Genomic DNA, 19,949 nt, shown 5'->3' with positions numbered 1-19,949 from the left:
AGTAATCTAGCTGGATGATTTCCTCCTTCCGCTTGGCACTGCAAGGGATGGTTAAATATATCACATGGCAAAATGGGGAGGAGGAGGAGGGAAGAATATGGGAATTGAGAGAAACCTCACGAATCCACGACCTACAAGTCAGAAAGAGAAACATGGGGAAAATGGGAGCAACACTTAGTTTCAAGCAGGGAAGAAGAGAAGAAGTGGGATAATTAAGCATAAAGATTTGTAACAATAATGTGCAAATAGCTGCTGTTTTACTAGAACCTACTATTTCTAGCACTGGGCTAGCAAAGTCGGCCATGTAGAGCATGATTGTTCCCTGTTCTGCTGGAGCTGCCCCTCTTGGCTCTACTTCATTGAGGTAGGTAGCTGTGGCAAAGGTCATGTCCCCTGTCAGGCTGGGACATCCCCGACTTCACCTGGCATGGCTCTCTTGCCTATCTTTCCCCTTCAGTCATTCTGGAATCATCTCAGTTCTTCCATCCTGCCAGGTTGTCCTCATCCCTGCTGGTCTTCATTCCTACTCTCCATGGCCTAGATGTTCTTTGCATGGCTCTCTCCATTTCAACTCCCTGTATTGGGGAAGCTTTGCTGGGGAAACTCTCCCTTCGCTGGGGAAGCTTCCCTAATCCCAGACTGGGTTTGATCCTCCTGCTAGATGTTCCCGTATTCTCCTGTATTGTTTAATTCATAATTACTATTGGCCTCAGATCTGTCTTCCCTACTGCTCTGTGGGTCCATGAAGGCTGGCACAGAGTCTATTTCCTTCTTTAGCTCCTCGGCATGGGTCTGGTTTATATTAGAGACTTGATAAACATGGGAAAGCAAAAGGTTTATTCCTTATAGCCTAGATACAAGTCTTAATTGAATTTCATTTTTAATCTTTGATTATCAGTCCTTTTTTTTTTCCCTGCTTCTAGGACATCTAGCTATTTCTTTATTAGTACATCTAGTTTTTACCCACATCACTCAGGCAAAACAAAGGAGAAATGCAGCCAAAGAAATAAGCAAATTTTCTTCTGACATAATAAGCAGGTCTTAAGAGGATGGAAAATTTTCTTCAAGGGGAAAACTGGAGAATTGGTAAAGATGTTGCTCTAAATCCGAGACTTGGACACTTCATTTTAAACCTTGTAGTATTAATCTATGATTATGACTTTTGGGCACTTCATTTTAAACCTTGTAGTATTAATCTATGATTATGACTTTTCTCATTTCTCACATTTGAGAAGGAAACATCCATTGTTATTGTGACTTTAGATTACAATGCAAGAAAATCTTCGCTAGAAGAATGTAAGCAAGAAAATATGCTTTCATGATGCTGTTGTGTGAGGCTGGTATCAGTGAGGGGAGGTGATTTCTATGTAAAGGACACACACTTGAGTGCCAGGCGGCACCTAGATTTACTAGCCTGAAGGAAAATTAACCAGTGCCAGAGTCTACCACAGAGAGTCAACAGAATGAAATGCAATCTTCTTTAACATGGCCTTCCAGAAACTACAGCTCCCCGCTGATGGTTAACATAGGCACTGACCGAAAATGGTGGTCACCATGTTTGCAGGTGATTTCATTAAAGTGAGCAGTGGCTAAAATTGCTGGTAACCACGTGAGGATCTAATGGGGCAGGGGAAGAGGTTCAAGAGCATTTGAAGACCCACAGGCCAGGATTTCACTGTACAGCCTACAATAGAGATCACCTTGGGCTGGTCCCTTATCTGCAGGCTTCACTTTCCTCTCTGCAAAATGGGTTTAATAATACCTCCAGGCACAGGGTTGCTCCGTAGAACACCCAGGGGGACCTGGCTCTAGTAAATGCTCAGCAGGGGAAATGGGTATGCCCCTCTGTTCCCTCAGCTCTCTGTCCTGGAAGGCCACAGGTCCCTAACCCAGAGGCATGTGGTGAGGGAGTCAGGAGAAAGTCCAAGCCGGGCTCTCCAGTTGTCTCAATTTTAAAGACAGTCAGCAGAGTTAGAAAACTGTTTTCTTCCACTTTCCAGGTTTGGTTTATTAGGAGCAAGACCCTCAGAGGATTCCTAGGGCCATTAGGAAGTTCAAATACTGTCTTGAGAACAATGCAAAGACTTGTGTGTGTCAATTTTGCCTCCAACTAAATGCACTTAAGAGAGCATGGGGCGGGCAAGGAGACTACAATGAGAAAAACATTGAAAGGAAAAGCGGGGGAAGGTTGTGAACCAGGCTGACCAGAGATTACTTAAAAAAAAATTTTTTTTTTCTCTTTAAATCAGTTAGATCACCAGCCGCTTTATTCGCCTGGCAGCTCAGAGCATGTTTCTGTGGACAGTCAGGGCGTCCACACCCGCTGCTGTGAGTCCACAGGGTGCGCGGGGGACCCAGGACCTTGGTGTGCGAGCTCAGGGGTGACCCTACACGACCTCCAGATGCCCCCTTGGGTGGCCCCCTGGAGCCTGGGCGCTGAGCTTGCTCTCTGGAATCGCCAGCCCGCCGTTTTATTTCCTTGCTGATGGCTTTTCTTCCCCGCGCCCCCTGCGACAGGGCACCGCCCGGCTCTCTCCGCTGCTCCCGCCTGGGTCCCGAGACCCGGTTTCTGAACCCCGACGTCCCATCCAGCGAAAAACCAAAGCGTTCCAACATGTGGCCAAGCGGCCACCCGGCAAGCCCGCGATAGGCCCCCCGGCAGGTCCGGAGATGCGAGGCACTGAGCGCTCTTGAGGGCAGCAGTGAGTCCCCCAAGCCCATCCCCTACCCCGCCTCCCAGCCCCCACCCCACCCCCCGCCCCGCCCCGCCCAATCCCGCGTCCCTGGTTTCTAGCAGCGGACGTGTGTGTGCAGTCTGCCGGCAGTTCTAGGCGATTTGGAGCTACCACCCCAGCGTTTGTTAAATGAAGGAAGCTTTGCATCCCGTAAAGCGCAGACAGCAGCAAGGTGACTGCAGCCAGCCTGGGAGAATTCGTGTGTTCTCTGGTTGAACCCAGTCTTCCCGAGCACCTTCCTGGCGCCAGACCCTGGGGTGTGACTTGCATGTGTCTCATGCAGCCCTCCTGGTACAGCTCGCAGGTGGGTGCATCACGCCGCCCCCCACCCCCGCCCCGCCACGCCGGCGTCACAATGAACAGGGAGGGGCTCAGGAACTCATACCTGGTTTTCCCAGAGCCATTCCTCTAACTTTTCTCTGGGGGAATTTTCTTCCCTTACTCCCAGCAGTTTTGCATGGGGGCGAGCTCATTCCCATGAGGATCAGATGGGTAAGGGGCTCCATTGACCCAAGTCCATCCATACATCCCACCCCGGCCATGGGGACTGGGGCAGGGCAGGAGTGTCACTGGCAGGGACTGTGGAGCGCTAACCAAGCAATGGCCCTTCTGTTGGAGGAGAGTCATTTTCTTTGACTCAGCTGGGACAGGGGATGAGATGCTGTGTTTGGAGGCGGAGGGAGGTGAGGAGAAAGCCGGCGCAGGGTGATAGACTCCGGACTTAATTTATTTAAAGCTTCCCAGCTTTTTAAAGGAAGGAAATTTTATATCCTTATCATAAAAACAAAACAAAACAAAACAAAACAAAACAGAATGGCTTGTCATACATGATTATATTGAAAATAAAACCATATCCTTAAATTCTTATTTGATCCTGCTGCTAACTACAGTTGAACCTAAGGCTCATTTTCCCTCCCTTCCTCCCTCTGTTTCTTTCTTTCTTTTCTTTCTTTCATCTGATATGAGAGAGAGAGAGAGAGCTAGCATAGCAGGGAGAGTAGCAGAGGGAGAGAGGGACAAGCAGACTCCCTACTGAGCAGAGAGCTCGACTTGGGGCTTAATCATGACCCTGAGATTATGACCTCAGATGAAATCAAGAGTCAGTGGCTTTGGTGGCTTAACTGACTGAGCCACCCAGGTGCCACGTTCTCTCTTTCTGAAGATTAGATTCTACAAGTTATTAGAGAGATGTCAAAGACTACCCCCAAATGAGGCTTGTTCCTGGAGTAATAGGAAGGATTAAAAGAGAATCCATTTCGTGAAATATTCACCTTCCACCAAAATCTTCTCACAGGTTTCCCTTGGTAGGTGTCCCACACCAGAGGCAGTGGGGAGCCTGCTGCTGCTTCTCCCTTTGCCCTTCTCCCTGGTCATTCTCTGTCTCTCTCAAATAAATAAATACATAGAATCTTAAAGAAAGAATGAAACACATTAAACATGGAAGGTTCTAGAAAGATCATTTTATGAAGGATCTATTGCAGATAGAATTCTCCTACCTCTGGCCATTTGGAATGGCCACCCAAGACCATACCCTACAACTTATAAAATTAAAAAAAATTAAAAAAAATTCATTGTATATTGAATGCCTAGATGCAAAGCAGAACTATAGCCCTATGTTTAATGTTTTTTTTTTCTAAGTAAGTAATTTAGCCCCTTAGTCATAGATTCTTTTTCTGTATATTATTAATAATAGACTAGACACAGGCTACCACAACCCTCTAATTTACTAGTGGGGACACCCACTAGTAAAATCTAGTGAGCCTACTGGACTGGTGGGGGGGTGGATACAATTTTAAGGTAAAAGAGACAAAGAGGCAGCACTTTCTTCATATATCTCTCATGACCTCCACCATGGCCTCCTCCCGCACCAGTTCCTGGTACTGACTGCTTTAACCATTAGCTGGTTAGCATATATTTTAGCATGAAGGCCATATCATCTGAAATAATTCTGAATTATCTGCTAGATAGAGCTGAGGCATTTCAATAGGAATGCGTCCATGGGAGACATGCTTTTTCATGAATGAATTTATTGGTTAGCGTAGTAGTCATATATTGCTGTGTAACAAATCATCCCAAAATTAGGGGCTTAAAAAAAACAACACTTATCACGTCGAAGTTTCTGCGAATCAGAAATCTGGGCACAGCTCAGATCCCGCCCATGCTGCAGTCAAGGGGTTGGCTGAGGCTGTGGTTATCTCAGGGCTCCACAATAGAAGAATCCACTTCCCAATCTCACTGACTTAGTGGGTGGGAGGACTCAGTTTCCTGTGGGCTGTGGGCTATGGGCCAGTTCTTTACTGGCTGTTGGGTAGAGAACATCTTTAGTTCCGGGCCTTTCCATAGTGTAGCTCAGAACAGCTTGCTTTATCAGAACAAGTGAGAGAGAAGACAAGAGAAGTATCAACAGACCAAAGTTATGGTCTTTTGTGAGTTTGAGAAGTGACATTCCATCACTTTTGCCACATTCTTTGCCCAAGAAGCGAGTCCCCATGTCCAGCCCATATCCAAGGGGCGGGGATCAAAGACGAGTATGAATACCAGGGCAGAGATCACTGAAGCCAACAGAAGAAGGCTGTCTATCACATTTAGTTCATTCATCAATGTAGAGCTCTCCGGGCACTGGACATTCACCTTTTTCAACGCATAAAGCTAAACTAGTTTATCTCGGCCACTTAGATCTAAGCTTCATGTTCCATGGGAATTTTTTAAGGATTAGAAATTTGGATTAGAACTATTGCTATTTTCCTATTTTATAATTTCTCACCCTGTTTGAGGAAAAATCACATGAATTAATTTTTCTTTTCATGTATATAAAAAATACTTTTCCTGACTTAAAAAAATAAAATGTTTCTCTGATTCACTCTGTGAAGCTAAGACATTTACTGAAGGAATAAAAAACACAATTCCATACATGAAAACTGAATAAGGAGAGAAATCTGTTTAAATAAATAAGATGATGTAGGTTGATTCACTTAACTAAATTATGGTTATTTCATTAACTCTTCAATTGAATTCCAAGTCCCCATTCTATTTGCTGAGGTAAATTTGTTTAACATGAAGCCTTGACATCCTTTAAAATAATTACGCTTCTAAATGAAAGTTTAATTTTTAATCATTTGCTTTGCTAAAATAGAAGCAAATGAGAGGATAATATGACAATCTAAAGGATTTGCAATAGATCCCCTTGAGCTGGAAGAGACATGAATTTTTCCTGAGCTGCTAACTAGTGGAGGAATTTTAAATACGGTAATAGAACTGCTTCCAACCAATGTTTGCTTCTTTGATGGAAATGAAACCAAAGGGAATAGAAACCAACAGGGGTGAGGCAGGGCAATGCTCTCCGATCAATGGCTGACCTTAATGGGAACTCCCATCTCCCATCCAGAAGGCTTTCTTCTTATAGACTCAGGGACTACCATGCCAGTCCCAGGATGAAAAAGAGCCAATTCCCAGCAAAACGCAGTGAAAACAATTTTCAACTTAGAATGGGAGAGACAGGCGTTACTGTGCATTTGCAAACACTGAAATCTACACAGAGGAGAGACAGGTTAGTTTGTTTCAACTTTTGGATACAGGGCCTGATTTTTCCTTTGTTTGCTCTTTAAATCACATCTCAGCATTTGAATGTATCATCTACCCAGTTCAGGTTAGGAATGTGAGTTTTTGTAAGATGTTTTTAAGCAGAATTACCAAGTGGTCAATGAAAAAGGAAGCTTCTCTCTCTCTCTCTCTCTTTTTTTTTTTTTTTAAAGATTTTTAAATTTATTTGACAGACAGAGCATTAGTAGGCAGAGAGGCAGACAGGGGGCGGGGGTGGGGGTGGGGGGAGCAGGCTCCCCACCGAAGCAGAGAGAGCAATGTGGGACTACAACGATCCGAGGACCCCGGGATCACGACCCGGGTCAAAGGCAGCAGCTTAACCCACTGAGCCACCCAGGCGCCCCAAAGCTTCTCTTAATAGCTCTAGATGATGGGTCCCATCAAGGAGGATTGACTCCCTCCTTCACTGAAATACAATCTTGCAGATAACCAATTTTTTTTTTTTTTTCCCCGTCTCCAGAAATTGTGAGTTGTGTGGATTCTCTTTACCTCCTCCAAGTCCTCATTGGGTCACATGGTAGAGGGTAAGATTTTCAATAATACCTCACGTGCTTGTTTCCTTTAAGTAAAATGGACAAAGGCATAGAAGGTAAATGTAATTGTGATTCTGTTTTATTGCGGGGGGGGGGGCGGCAGGGGTTGAGGCATTGAGCTTAGAGGTGAGGGTTCTTTTTGCAATGGCCTTGACTTTGTAGTCTGTGTTTTGTTTGTTTGATTAATTTTCTCTGGTCTTTTTAAAACCAGTGAGGGTGCAATGACATTCATGGTAGTCAGAGTTATTTAGAATTCATATATGATTTTTAAAAAACGCTTACTATTATTATTTATTGAACAATCTTATAGTACTGTTAATATAAATCAAAATGAAAAAAGTTCATTCATCATCCTACTAAAATTTTTTCCATTTTTCAAGTTCCCTTCCAAATTTTGGTTATGTACAGTATTTTTCACACAGTTGCAATAGAAAGGTAGGTAAGGTTTTGCATTTTACTTTTAAATGGAAAGTAGCATACACATTTTTCAGTATTTCATTTTGTTCTTCACAATTAAAATGCTAATATCTGAATAATATTCCTTTGAATGGTGGAGCCATAATTGTACTAATCATTTTTCAATTATGCATATTTAGATGAAATATATTGTAGTATATAAATATTGCTACAAAGTGTATTTTTATTGCATAATTTAGAAAAGTTCTTTTGGATTATCTCCTTGGTGTAAAGTCCCCAAAGTCAAAGGATATGAATATTTTTATCCTTTTTAGAATATTGCAAATTTGTGTCCTTAATGAGTTGTATTCATTTACACTGCAATTTTTGACCATATCAGTTTTACTAGTTAGCATTGGGAATTCTCATTAAAATTTTTTTTCTTCTTGAATGGCTGGAAAGTGGGCACCTTTTGATGTCATTGTATCATTCTTTGTTGGTAGACAAAGGATATTATTTCCAAGTCTTCACTCTTGCTCTCTGGGGAAAGAATATGATGATGGTTTCCTCAATTCTTAACTCATCATTTCTTAAACTAATAATTAGAACGCAACCCAGGGAAATACTATTTAGATGTATTAGCATAATTTAATTTCTCATATTCCCTCACTTTCTTTTGTCTGTTGTTAGCTGGAACATTAGAAGTAGAAAGAGGCCACAGCTGGGACTGAAGGGGGAGACAGTGTTGATCTTCCCCAAGGTGTTCACTCATTGCTCTGTCATTTCCCCGTATCTTTGCTTACTTTCTCCATTTGCCTGAAAAGTTCTTTCCTTCCATCTCCATTTTAATGACTGTGGCAGGGGGAATGCTAAAAATGGCTCCCAAGACTCCAGTGCTCTAATCCCTAGAACCTATGGATATGATGAATTATCACTCCCATGACTGTGCAGCATTTGAATGTATTTGAATGTCATATGGCACAGTTAACTTTGGTAGGTTTCTCTGGGTGAATCTGAGCTAATCACACGAGCTCTTTTAAAAGCGGACTTTTCTGGTAGCAGAAGAGGAGGTCATGGATTTGAAGCATGAGGGGAATTTGACACATCATTGCTGGCGTGAAATGGAGAAGACTGCATGCCAAGGAAGATGGACAGCTTTTGGGAGTAATCCCAGCTGACATCTAGCAAGGAAATGGGGACTTCAGACCTACTACTGCAAGGAACAGCAGTTGACCAACAACTTGAAGAAGGATGGAAGCAGAGTCTTCCCTAGAACTTCTGGATAAGAGACCAGCTTGCCCACACCTTGATTTTGGTGAGATCTTTGTGAGACCCTAAAGGGAGGACCCAGTTGAGCCCACCTAGGACTTCTGATCTTCCAATCTGTGAGATAAATCATGGGGGCTACTTTAAGTTGCTGAGTTGTGGTAATTTGCTATAGCAACAATAGAAAATGAATCCAATGACATAGGAAGAAGGTTGTTGAGCACAGTAGGTATTACTTTTAACCAACTCGTTGGGCTTAATAGATTCCATGTGTAAGAATTGCTTCCGGAAGCCCTCAGCAGGCAGCCTGAACACTTCCACTGCTGGCCACCAGAAGATACTCCTGTCCTCTCTACAGCTGCTGGGTGAGTCCTCGGCTCCCCATACTCTTGACAGGTAGTTGTATTGGTTATTGTAGTTACATGTTTATATATGTTTAAGTATTATGTCAACTGGGATGTAAGAGTGAACGTGAAAAGTGTCCAACTTTCTACCAAGATAAAATTCAATGTTTTGTAGTGACTGGATACATGGGAGAGTCCCTAAAAAATGCTATGGAATTAGGTGCATGAGGTAATTAGAAGACCAGAAAAGAATAGTAAGGTTCTAGAAGGTTTCTCCAAATTCTTTGTCCTGGGTAAAGAGTTTTGAAACTAGGAGTTGTCCCTAATGCTTTCAGAGGATGGTTTATGCAAGAATACTGGTGTAGCACTCTCTCGGCAATGTCACACCTGAAGGAAAGGCCTTGGCCCTACAAGAGTGGCAAATGAAGGAACATGACTTTTAAATTAAAATGAGGATTTTAGGCATTGGTTTTTATTATATTTGATGATTCCTCCCTTTGACTGATTTTTTTTTTTTTTTAGTAGGGGAGCCCAACACAGGGCTTGAACTCGTGACCCAGATCAAGACTGGAGCTGAGATCAAGACTCAGACGTTTAACTGACTGAGCCATCCAGGCATCCCTGATTTTTCTTCTTTTCTTTCTTTCTTTCTTTCTTTCTTTCTTTCTTTCTTTCTTTCTTTCTTTCTTTCTTTCTCACCTTCTTTCTTTCTTTTTTGTTATTGATGGACTAGCTAGTACTTCTGATTATGTCAGATAAGAGACTCTCTGTTATAATATTAGGTGTGTACATGCACACACACACACACACACACACACCCAGTGGGGTAAGCAGGTTGCAACTCAAATCATGAAGTATGGTCCCTTCATGTTTTTTGTATGGGGTGTGTGTGTGTGTGTGTGTGTGTGTGTGTCAAAAACCCATATTCCTTGATAGTTATATCTGAGTTATAGAATTATGGGAAGTTTCCTTATGTATATTTTCTATAATACAAACATATTTCCTTTGAAATAAGGCAATAAAAGAAAATAATGATAATAGAGGAATAACTCCTAGTTATCCTTCAAAGTCAGGGTCCAAAAAGCCACAGAAAACAAAAACCAAAAACTCCTCCCTGGGGCGCCTGGGTGACTCAGTCAAATAAGCATCTGCATTTGGCTCAGGTCATGATCCCAACGTCCTGGGATGGAGTCCGGAGTCAGGCTCTCTGCTGCTCCCCCTGCTTGTGATCTTTCCTGCTCCCTCTCAAATAAATACATAAAATCTCAAAGACTTCCTTCCTCCCTGAATTTTCAGGATCCATACGAGGCTCACCTTTTCAGGGTCCTGTAGCTCCTCACTTGGACTTCTGGCTGCACACTCCAGTAGTTGTGATGTTTAGCTTGGCCAACTGTACCTTTCCTTCTCACATGAGAGCAGGGACCGTGGTTTACGACTACCCATGATCCATCAGGCCGAGCACCCTGCTGTCGTCATAAATATGTGAGAATGTTAAAAACGACCACCCAGGACTCTCTCAGTATCTGCTGGTAAGCAGTTTTACCATCGCTCTCTGGCCCCTGTGATACAGGTCGTGTGTTTTAGCATCTTGTATCATTGGAAAGTGAAGGCCACACACTCGGGCCTTGAGCAGAGCCTTGCTGGACAAAATGAGAACAGCTTCATCACAAACAAAGGCACACTTGGCCCTGGGTGCTCAGGCCGCACGCCAGATGTTTGCCAAGCTCTGGACAAATCTACAGGTGGGATGCTCTCTTGACATTGCCCTCCTGTTCTTTGTCTAGACTGCCTGGTACACAAACCCCCTGGGCGTGTAGGAGAACATGTGCGAAGCGTTTTCCAGTTTGCCTCTCCTGTGAGCACACTGGGCTGTGTCCTCATTGTGTTCATCACGATGGCTGAAAACGGAGGGGTCAATTAGCAGGCAGCGTCACTGCCTCCTGACGGATCTGCTTCTCCCAACACGAGTGCCATGGTGATGGACTGGCAGAATCTTGAACGTGCAAAGGTGTGTTTCCACAAATATTTTGCATAAACAGGAATTCGCTTGCAAACGTGACTCATTTTCCTTCGTGTTTTTTATTTGTTGTCCTGTACTGTTTGCCATGCATCTTTTAGCGCATGTGGGGCTCTCCCTGGAGGGCTCTGATCCGTGATTCCGTGGGGAAGCCAGAGGAAGCTTGGGGTTGTCTCTGTGCCCGCCCACCCGTGTTTCTAGAGTTATCCCTCTGCTTCTAAGCTCCTGCAGAAGGGGAGGAGAAGGGGAAAAATCCTCAAGGGAGAACCAGACATCCTCACTGGGGTGAGGATGCCGGGGGCGGGGGGTAGTTCTTTTTTTACTAGAAAGACAAGTCTGTTTAGTGACTTGAAAACTCCTTGCCGTGGAGGGTCCAGGGGAGGGGAGATGCTGGAGATGAACAGGCCGAGCACAGTTTTTAGGGCAAAGCAAATGCTGTCTGTGATATAATAACGGATTTATGTCACTACCCTCTTGTCCAAATCCATAGAATGTGCAACACCAGGAAGATGGGAACAACACCGACCATGGTGAGTATTGTGTAATGTATGGAATTGTTAAATCATCTTGTTGTATACTTGAAACTAATATACATTATGTGTTTACTATACTTCAGCTTTAAAAAGAGTTGAAATAGAAAGAAAAGAAGGGACGCCTGGGTGGCTCAGAGCCTTCGGCTCAGGTCATGATCCCAGGGTCCAGGGATCGAGGCCTGCATCGGGTTCCTTGCTCGGCGGGGAGCCTGCTTCTCTCTCCACCTTTACCTGCCTCTCTGCCTGCTTGTGTGTACTCTCGCTCTCTTTCTCTCTGACAAATAAATAAAATCTTAAAAAAAAAAAAAAAGAAAGAAAGAAAAGAAAAAGAGTGAACTCTAAGATAAATGATGGACTTTAGGTGATTCATGTGTGTCAATGTAGGTTCTTTCTTGGCAAAATAATGTACCATTCTGGTGAAGGATACATTTTACAGAGATGGCTAGGTGCATAGATGGGCAGGGGGTACTTCCTCTCAATTTTGTTGTAAGCCTGAAACTGATCTTAAAAACGAAGTATTTTGGGAAAGCCTGGGTGTCTCAGTCAGTTAAGCATCTGCCTTCGGCTCAGGTCATGATTCTGGGGTCCTGGGATCGAGTCCCGCTTCTCCGTCTTCCTCTGCCTGCCACTCCCCTCTCCTGCGTGCATACGTTCTCTTTCTCTCTTTCTGTCAAAAAATGAAATCTTTTTGAAAAAAATTTTATTTTACCTTTTTTATGGAGATATAATAGACATTAGTTTCAAGTATATGACATCATGATTCAATGTGTGTATGTATTGCAAAATGATCACTCCAGTAAACCTCGTTAATATCACTGTACATAACTACATTTTTTCCCCTGTGATAAGAACTTGTAAGATTTACTCTTTTAGTGGGGCCCTTGGGTGGCTCAGTTGGTTAAGTGTCTGTCTTTTGCTCCTATCATGATCTCAGGATTCTGGGATGGAGGTCTGCATCAGGCTCCATACTGGGCTTGGAGCCTGCTTAAAGATTCTCTCTCTTCCTCTGCCCCTTCCCAACTCATTTTCTCTCTCAAATAAATAAATAGAACTATAAAAACAAACAAACAAACAAATACACACACACAAATATTTACTCTCTTAGTAAGTTATAAATATGTAATATTGTATTATTAACTATAGTCACCATGCTGATCAGATATCTGTATGATTTATTTATTCTATAACAGGAATTTTGGACTTTTTGATCACCCTTACCATTCTGCCCACCCTGCCCCTCTCTTCCCTCAGAATAAAGTCTTTTTTTTTTTTTTAAGATTTTATTTATTTCTTTGACAGAGAGAGAGAGAGAGATCACAAGTAGGCAGAGAAGCAGGCAGATAGGGAGGAAAAGCAGGCTCCCCACCGAGCAGAGAACCCAACACAGGGCTCAATCCCAGGACCCTGGGATCATGACCTGAGCCAAAGGCAGAGGCTTAACCCACTGAGCCACCCAGGCACCCCAGAATAAAGTCTTTAAAAACACTTCCCTGCCTTCTTTCCCTTTATCATTGAAACATTAAATGACTGCTCCTTACATTGCCTCCCAGTGTCTAGAAAAACCAGATCCATAGTGAATGGTTTTACCCACTACTGCTGGACCCAACAGCCTAGATAGCTGAACCGTGATGTGTTTCCAGGAATTGGAACCCAAACATTCTAGTACAGCATTTCATTAAGAACTTTAGGAAATGCACTCAGCTGGAGATAATGTCTCCCTAGGAGAGGAGATGCATTTGTTGCCTAACAGGTCAACAAACCTGATGGATTCCTAAGAGAATGGGATGCCACTGGGAGAAGGGCCAAGATTAGTTGCTTATGAGATATTAGGAACCAAGGCATTTGAATGGAGAGAGAGCACTACACACCACCAATGACCATCCCTTCTCCATGACTGTAGAGTCCTATTCTCATTTACCCCGGCCCTATAGATGCCCATCTGTTGGTTCTACCTGCCCCAATATCCGTTCCTCCTCCTGCTAGTGGTTGCTCTGATTTTCCTTGGGGAAGGCTCTGTTCAGCACTCTTAGATTTAGGTTTGGATGAAGTTGACTTCACCTCTGACCTCTGGGGTAGGCCTGTGATCCAGGTCTAGCAAGGAGGGCCACACTCTCTCCCCGACCAATATAGAGATGCGTGTCTGACCCCATCAGCAGATGTTCAATTATTATACATTGGATGATTTAAAAATTCTGCCAGAATTCTATATATGGAGGACTTTCTTGGTTGTATCATGTAAAAATCTCCCTAGCAACATTCCTTTCATTATGGTTAATATTTGTCTCTTTGGTTGTTGTTCTTGTTGTTCAATATTAGAGAATTTGTAATGCAGTTGAGTTAACACACACAATACTTAGCAGCCTGGGGTCGGGGGTTAAAGATAGTTAACCAGCTGGGAGAAGAATTCATTGTCTAGCTTAATATTCAGAAAATGTGAAGACGGGGTACTTTTGGTGGTGGAGCATTCTAAGATAAATGGACCTTGTAAGAAATGAGACTTGCAAACTCAAGGCCAGCAGATTGCTTCAACCAGATCTGGTTAGCTGTAAACATCATTAGCTTAAAATGTTCTCTCCTACCCCTGGTGCCTGTGATAAGATAGGCCTCTTAAAAGGAAAAGTGCTGTTCTTTCACATTTTAACTCCTTCTGGGGGTGTTAAAGCTAGCTGAAATCAGGCTTCCTGCAAGCTACATTAAACTTGTGTTCCTCCTCCAGGCCAGAAGGGAAATCATGATGTCTCTTCCGGGTTTGGAGGTTCCAGCAGCGGGGCAGCTTTCTTCCCCATCTCAGGTCTTAGATAACAAAAGTGAGCCGATCTGGGTCCATCTACCTGTATTATAGTTTCAAGACATTTTTCTACTATTCCCCCCACCCCACCTTAAACCCCCACCCCCATTACCTTCTTGATGTCCAAAATCAAGATTTGCAAAATTTTGGTGTTTAAAGATGAATCTGACGTTGTGTTTGGGGATGATGATTTTTTTGCTGTGAGTTCTTTGGTGGTTTTCTCAAACCATTGTTTAAATTGTCAGAACACACTTCCAGAACAGCTGACCAAATGTCTTTGAGTCAATACATTATGAAAAACAATTTAAAGAAAATAGTGATGGTGATGATGGGAACTGTTCTAGATTTTAAAATGATTAGGTTTTAGAAATTCATTTAATTTAAGGTCAGTTGAACCTTATGTGGATTCAGTTTAAACAAATAACTGCAAAATACATTTTGAGGATACATAAGGTAAATGTGAATGTAGTCTAAGTATTTGATGATATTAAGAAATTATATTTAATATCCTAAAGTGCGAAAATAGTTTTGTGGTTATGTAAGAAGATGTCCTTTTTTTAAAGAAATGCATGCTGAAGTATTTGGGGATGAAATCGCATAATGTTTATTTACTTTTTTTTTAATTTAAGATTTTATTTATTTATTTATTTATTTGACAGAGAGAGAGAGAGATCACAAGTAGGCAGAGAGGCAGGCAGAGGGGAAGAGGGAAGCAGGGTCCCTGCGGAGCGGAGAGCCCCATGTGGGGCTTGATCCCAGGACCCTAGGATCATGACCTGAGCCAGAGGCAGAAGCTTAACCCACTAAGCCACCCTGACCCCCCCCCCCCAAGATTTTATTTATTTATTTGAGAGGCAGAGAAGGAGCATGAGTGTGAGCCGGAGGGGCAAAGGGAGAAGCAGACTCCTCCCTGCGCCGGGAGCTCATGCAGGGCTTGATCCCAAAACTCTGGGATGGTGACCTAAGTAGAAGGCAAACGCTTAATGGACTGAGCATCCCTCATAACCTTTAATTGATTTTTTTAAGAGCTGAAGCAAATATGGCAAAATGTTTGTTAAATCTAGGTTACGGTTACACAAAGTCCACTAAAGAATTCTCTATTTTTATATGTGCTTGAAATATAATACAAAGGCTTCTTTTAAAGGACAAATAAATTTTCCACGGATTCCTCTTCTACATGTATTTTAAGAAACCAATATAAACACCATCTCTGATGGAAACTACAGAATAAATCTCCAAATGTAAGTTAGTTGGATTGAAACGACTTTAAAGACATTCTCTGCTTTTGGAATATAAAATTATGCAGCATTTATAAGTAAAAGTTCATGAAGCTCTCTTAATTCATCCATGTTCTGTGGGTGGGTGGGGATAAATGAATAATAAGAGCACTGCCTGTTGAAGGAATAACATTTCAACTCATAAATTGAACTCCATGAAAATTATTTAAAGTACTTGTAAGTATAATAGGTTCACCAGAAATAGTTCTCATTTGCATGATAGCATTTCCTATAAATGAGCAGAAAGTAATATACAGTCATTGTAAAGAAAAAAACTGATAATCCATGAAAAGGAAAAAATCTCCCATACTTCCCCCCCCTGTTACAAATATGTTGACATGCTTTTATCCAGTATTTTTTGGAGCATAGGTATGTATCTATCTTCTTTCTTTACTTTCTTCCCTCCATTTCTTACTGATCTGTTACCTTCTGTCCCTCTATTTTTCCAGACTACCAACCAGAAACAGGAAAAGTGGCTACACCCGAGTGTTGAGTCCACTTGTGACAAGAGCATTCCACTCCTAGAGTAAAGGCTGTCTTCACTTTGCTGATTTAGGGCATTAAAAAAAAAAGTTTTTAAGAATTTTTTTTTTAAGATTATTTTTTTATTTATTTGACAAGGAGAGAGAGATCACAAGTAGACAGAGAGGCAGGCAGAGAGAGGAGGGAGGCAGGCTCCCTGCTGAGCAGAGAGCCCAAATTGGGGCTCAATCCCAGGACCCTGAGATCATGACCTGAGCCGAAAGCAGAGGCTTAACCCACTGAGCCACCCAGGTGCCCCGTTTTTAAGAATTCTTATGTATAAGGGTGATCAGCCCTTTGTCAGAAAGATGAGTTACAAATATTTCCCCAGTCTGCTGGTTGTCATTTTTAAATGTTTCACAACTTTATTATTGGAATTGATCACATTTATGAAGATTTCATAAAGTTACAAGCAATTATAATATTAAAAACCACAAAAACCAGTTACCATAATGCAAGGGAGTCCATCAGCATCATTTTTTTTTTTTTAAGATATTTATATATTTATTTATTTGAGAGAGTGAGAGCAAGAGAGGTGACAAAGGGAGAGGTAGAAACAGACTTGCCACTGAGCAGAAAGCCTGATGCGGGGGCTCAATGCCAAGACCCCCAGATCATGAGCCAAAGGCATCTGTTTAACTGACTGAGCCACCCACGTACCCCCCAGCAGCATCTCTTAAAAACAAGGGTATTATTGCTGAGTAACAATATTGCACAAAGAAATCTATTAATCATTTTTTTTCTGTTGAGGCATAATTGACATGCAATAAAATGCACGGGTTTTAACTGCTCCATTTCATGAGTTTTGGCAATAGTATTCACCACCCAAAACAAAATGTGGCGTATTTTCATCACCCCACAAAGTATCTTTGTGCCCTTTCCAGAAAATTACCCAATGTCTCCCAACTGGGCAAGCGTTCTATTTGTCACCACTGACTAATTTTTATTTGCTTCTGGACTTCGCAAAGAGTATATATACTCTTTTGTACCCAGCTTTCCTCACCCAAGCATTATGTTTTTGAGGTTCATTCATGTCGTTTGCACTTGTCTTTGTAATTGACGTTCAGTGCCGAGTAGTATTTCAGTGTACTAGTATACTACTGTTTGTGTATCGAATGACCTATTAACCGACACTTGGGCTGTTTTCAGTTAGGGGCTAGGAGCATTTGTGTATAATTTGTAGGTGTTTGTTTTTATTTTTGTCAAGTAAATACTTAGAAATTTCTAGGCTATAGGGAGGGCTTATGTTTATAAGGAATTGTTTAAGTATTTTTCAAAATGATTGTACTCAGGAGACTTCCATTTTCTCTACACCCTCACCAACAGTTAGTACTGTCTGGCTTTTCAATTCTAACTCTTCCAGTGATGTGTGGTGTTCTTATCGTGCTTTCAAATTTATATTTCCCTGTTGATAATGGCAGTGAGTTAATGTTCAGATGTTTTCTTTGCCATCCATAAATCTTCATTTGTGAAGTGTCTGCTCAAATCTTTTGTCCATTCATAAACTATGTTATCTTCTTAATATTGAGATGTAGAAATTCCAAATATATTCTAGATACTTCTGTTATATACTGTCATCTCATTTTCTTGTCTTTCAAGCAGTGGGTGTTTTTAATTTTGATGAAGTCAAAACCATTGTATTTTTCTTTTTTTGGTTAGTGCTTGTTGGGTGCATAAAGTGAGGTTTGCCTAAGCCAGGGTAATAAAGCTTTTTCTTATATTCTAAAAATTTTAGTTTTAGCTTTTAGACTTCTATGTATGATTGACTCGAGTTAATTCTTATGTATAGTGGGATGCAAGGGCTGTGGTTCATTTTTTTCCATATGGATTCCAGGGGTGCAAGGAACTCTTCTTTCTCCCATTGAATTACCTTGGAATCTTTTTTGAAAATCAATTGACCTTGTAAGTATGGGTCTATTTCCAGGTTCTCTGTTTATTCTATTTGTGTCTACACCTGTACCAGTACAACATTGTCTTGATACTGAACCTTTAGAATAAGATTTTTTTTTTAATATTTTATTTATTTATTTAACAGAGATACTCACAGCGAGAGAGGGAACACAAGCAGGGGGAGTGGGAGAGGGAGAAGCAGGTTTCCCACCAAGCAGGGAGCCCCATGCGGGGGCTGGATCCCAGGACCCTGAGATCATGACCTGAGCCAAAGGTAGCGGCTTAATGACTGAGCCACCCAGGCGCTCCTAGAATAAGTTTTAAAATTGGACTATTTAAGTTTTCTAACTTTGTTCTCTTTCAAAATCTATTATAGTTTTTTATGTTTGTATTTTTAGAATCAGCTTTTCAACTTCGGTTAAAATGTCTTCTGGGATTTTGATTGGGCCTAGGATTTCTTGCAAGAACGTTTTGTCGTTTTCAGTACAGAGGCTTTACACATCTTTTCTTAGATTTATTATTAACTATTTTTGTTACTTTTTAAATTTCATTTTTAATTGTTTACTAGTAATATATAGAAATGCCAGGGCGCCTGGGTGGTTCAGTGGGATAAGCCTCTGCCTTTGGCCCAGGTTGTGATCTCAGGGTCCTGGGATGGAGCCCGGCATGGGGCTTTCTGCTCAGTGGGGAGCCTGCTTCCCCCTCTCTCTCCACCTGTTTCCCTGTCTACTTGTGATCTCTCTCTCTGTCAAATAAAAAAAAGAAAAAAAAAGAAATGCAGTTGATTTTTATATGTTGACTTTGTGTCTGTCACCTTGATAAGTTCACTTATTAGTTTTGGTACTTTTTATTATACATCTATATGCATATTTTCAGATTTTATATGTATATAACCTATATATGCAAATCATGAAAATTTTACTTCTTTCTTTCCAGTATTTTTCTTGCCTTATCGCATTGGTTGAGAATGCCAGTACAGTGTTAAGTAGAAATGGTGAGAATGGACATCCTTGCCCATTCCCAGTTGGAAGGGGAAAGTGTTTGATATTTCACCATTAATCTGTTATCTGTAGTTGTTTAAAAGAAATTTTTTTTTAATTTATCAAGTTTTTATTTAGATTATAGTTAGTTAACATATAGTGTATTTTAGCTTCACCAGTAGAATTTAGTGGTTCATCACTCACATATAACACCAGTGCTTGTCACAACAAGTGCACTCCTTAATACCCATTGTCTATGTAACCCATCCCCCATTTAACCCATGCCCCACCCACCACCCTTATCCATAGTTTTTCCTAGAGAATCTTTATCGTGCCCATTTACACATGCCCATATCAGGCCCTATAAATGCTCCTAATGTTTCTGCTCCTTTGGCCTTCACTTGTATTTTATAGACTGCACTAAAGTTTTGATGAAAATAAGTTTGTGGATTTTAAAAAATCCTTGTTGCTTTTTTATGATTCCTCTGTGAAAGAAAAAAAAAAAGGGTGAATTGATATAGCCATGTTCCTACCTAAAGTCTGTTTTCTCTGTGAGTCCAGACACCCTGCCTGGTTTCACAGAGACTGATTATAATAAAGTACATAGCCATCTGTTATTGTAAATGTGACTTTTGGGTCTCGGTTTTTATAATGAATCTGTAAATAAAGCCTGGAAGAATGACTTCTGAGATGCAAACATTATAAACCTTGACGAGGTAAAAATTGTTATATATATATATATATATATATTTGCAAATATTCCTATTTGAAGAGGAGAGAGTGCAAAAGGGAGGGTAAGTGCATGAACTTGAAAGCCCTCTTTCACTGTGGTGTGTCCAAGGATACTGGGTAGAGCAGCATCCCTTGGACACTAAACTCTGCCAGGCACAGGCTGCCTCATACGCCCTCACATCCATGGCATTTGGAGTCACAGCAGCACATGTTAAGGATGCTGCAAAAATGGCTAAGCTGATGACTACATAAATAAAAATGCTGAAATACAGATATACTCTTTAAAGTTCCAATGAGAATCACAAAAATCATTAAAAACAGAAATTGTGAACAATG

At 41.5% G+C, this 19,949-nt stretch overlaps 2 long non-coding RNA genes across 3 annotated transcripts; both read left to right on the top strand.

Moving 5' to 3' along the window:
* Positions 1 to 2,263: 2,263 nt before the first annotated feature.
* On the top strand, positions 2,264 to 9,528 carry LOC309868499. Its single transcript, XR_014313716.1, has 6 exons — positions 2,264 to 2,328; positions 2,518 to 2,702; positions 2,815 to 3,039; positions 6,796 to 6,859; positions 8,794 to 8,895; positions 9,397 to 9,528. It is a non-coding gene; the product is annotated as an uncharacterized lncRNA (long non-coding RNA).
* Positions 9,529 to 9,807: 279 nt separating this feature from the next.
* Positions 9,808 to 18,902, top strand: LOC309864592. Of its 2 annotated transcripts, XR_014311630.1 has the most exons (5): positions 9,808 to 10,403; positions 10,659 to 10,882; positions 11,382 to 11,421; positions 17,846 to 17,913; positions 18,838 to 18,902. It is a non-coding gene; the product is annotated as an uncharacterized lncRNA (long non-coding RNA). The 2 variants fall into 2 exon arrangements; XR_014311631.1 differs by lacking the exon at positions 18,838 to 18,902 and having other exon boundaries at positions 17,846 to 18,013.
* Positions 18,903 to 19,949: the final 1,047 nt, after the last annotated feature.

The sequence above is a fragment of the Mustela nivalis genome, assembly GCF_964662115.1.
Source record: "Mustela nivalis genome assembly, chromosome: 1".
Classification (NCBI taxonomy): domain Eukaryota; kingdom Metazoa; phylum Chordata; class Mammalia; order Carnivora; family Mustelidae; genus Mustela; species Mustela nivalis.
The sequence above is the reverse complement of the archived record's forward strand: the minus strand, read 5'-3'. Positions and strand labels throughout refer to the sequence as shown.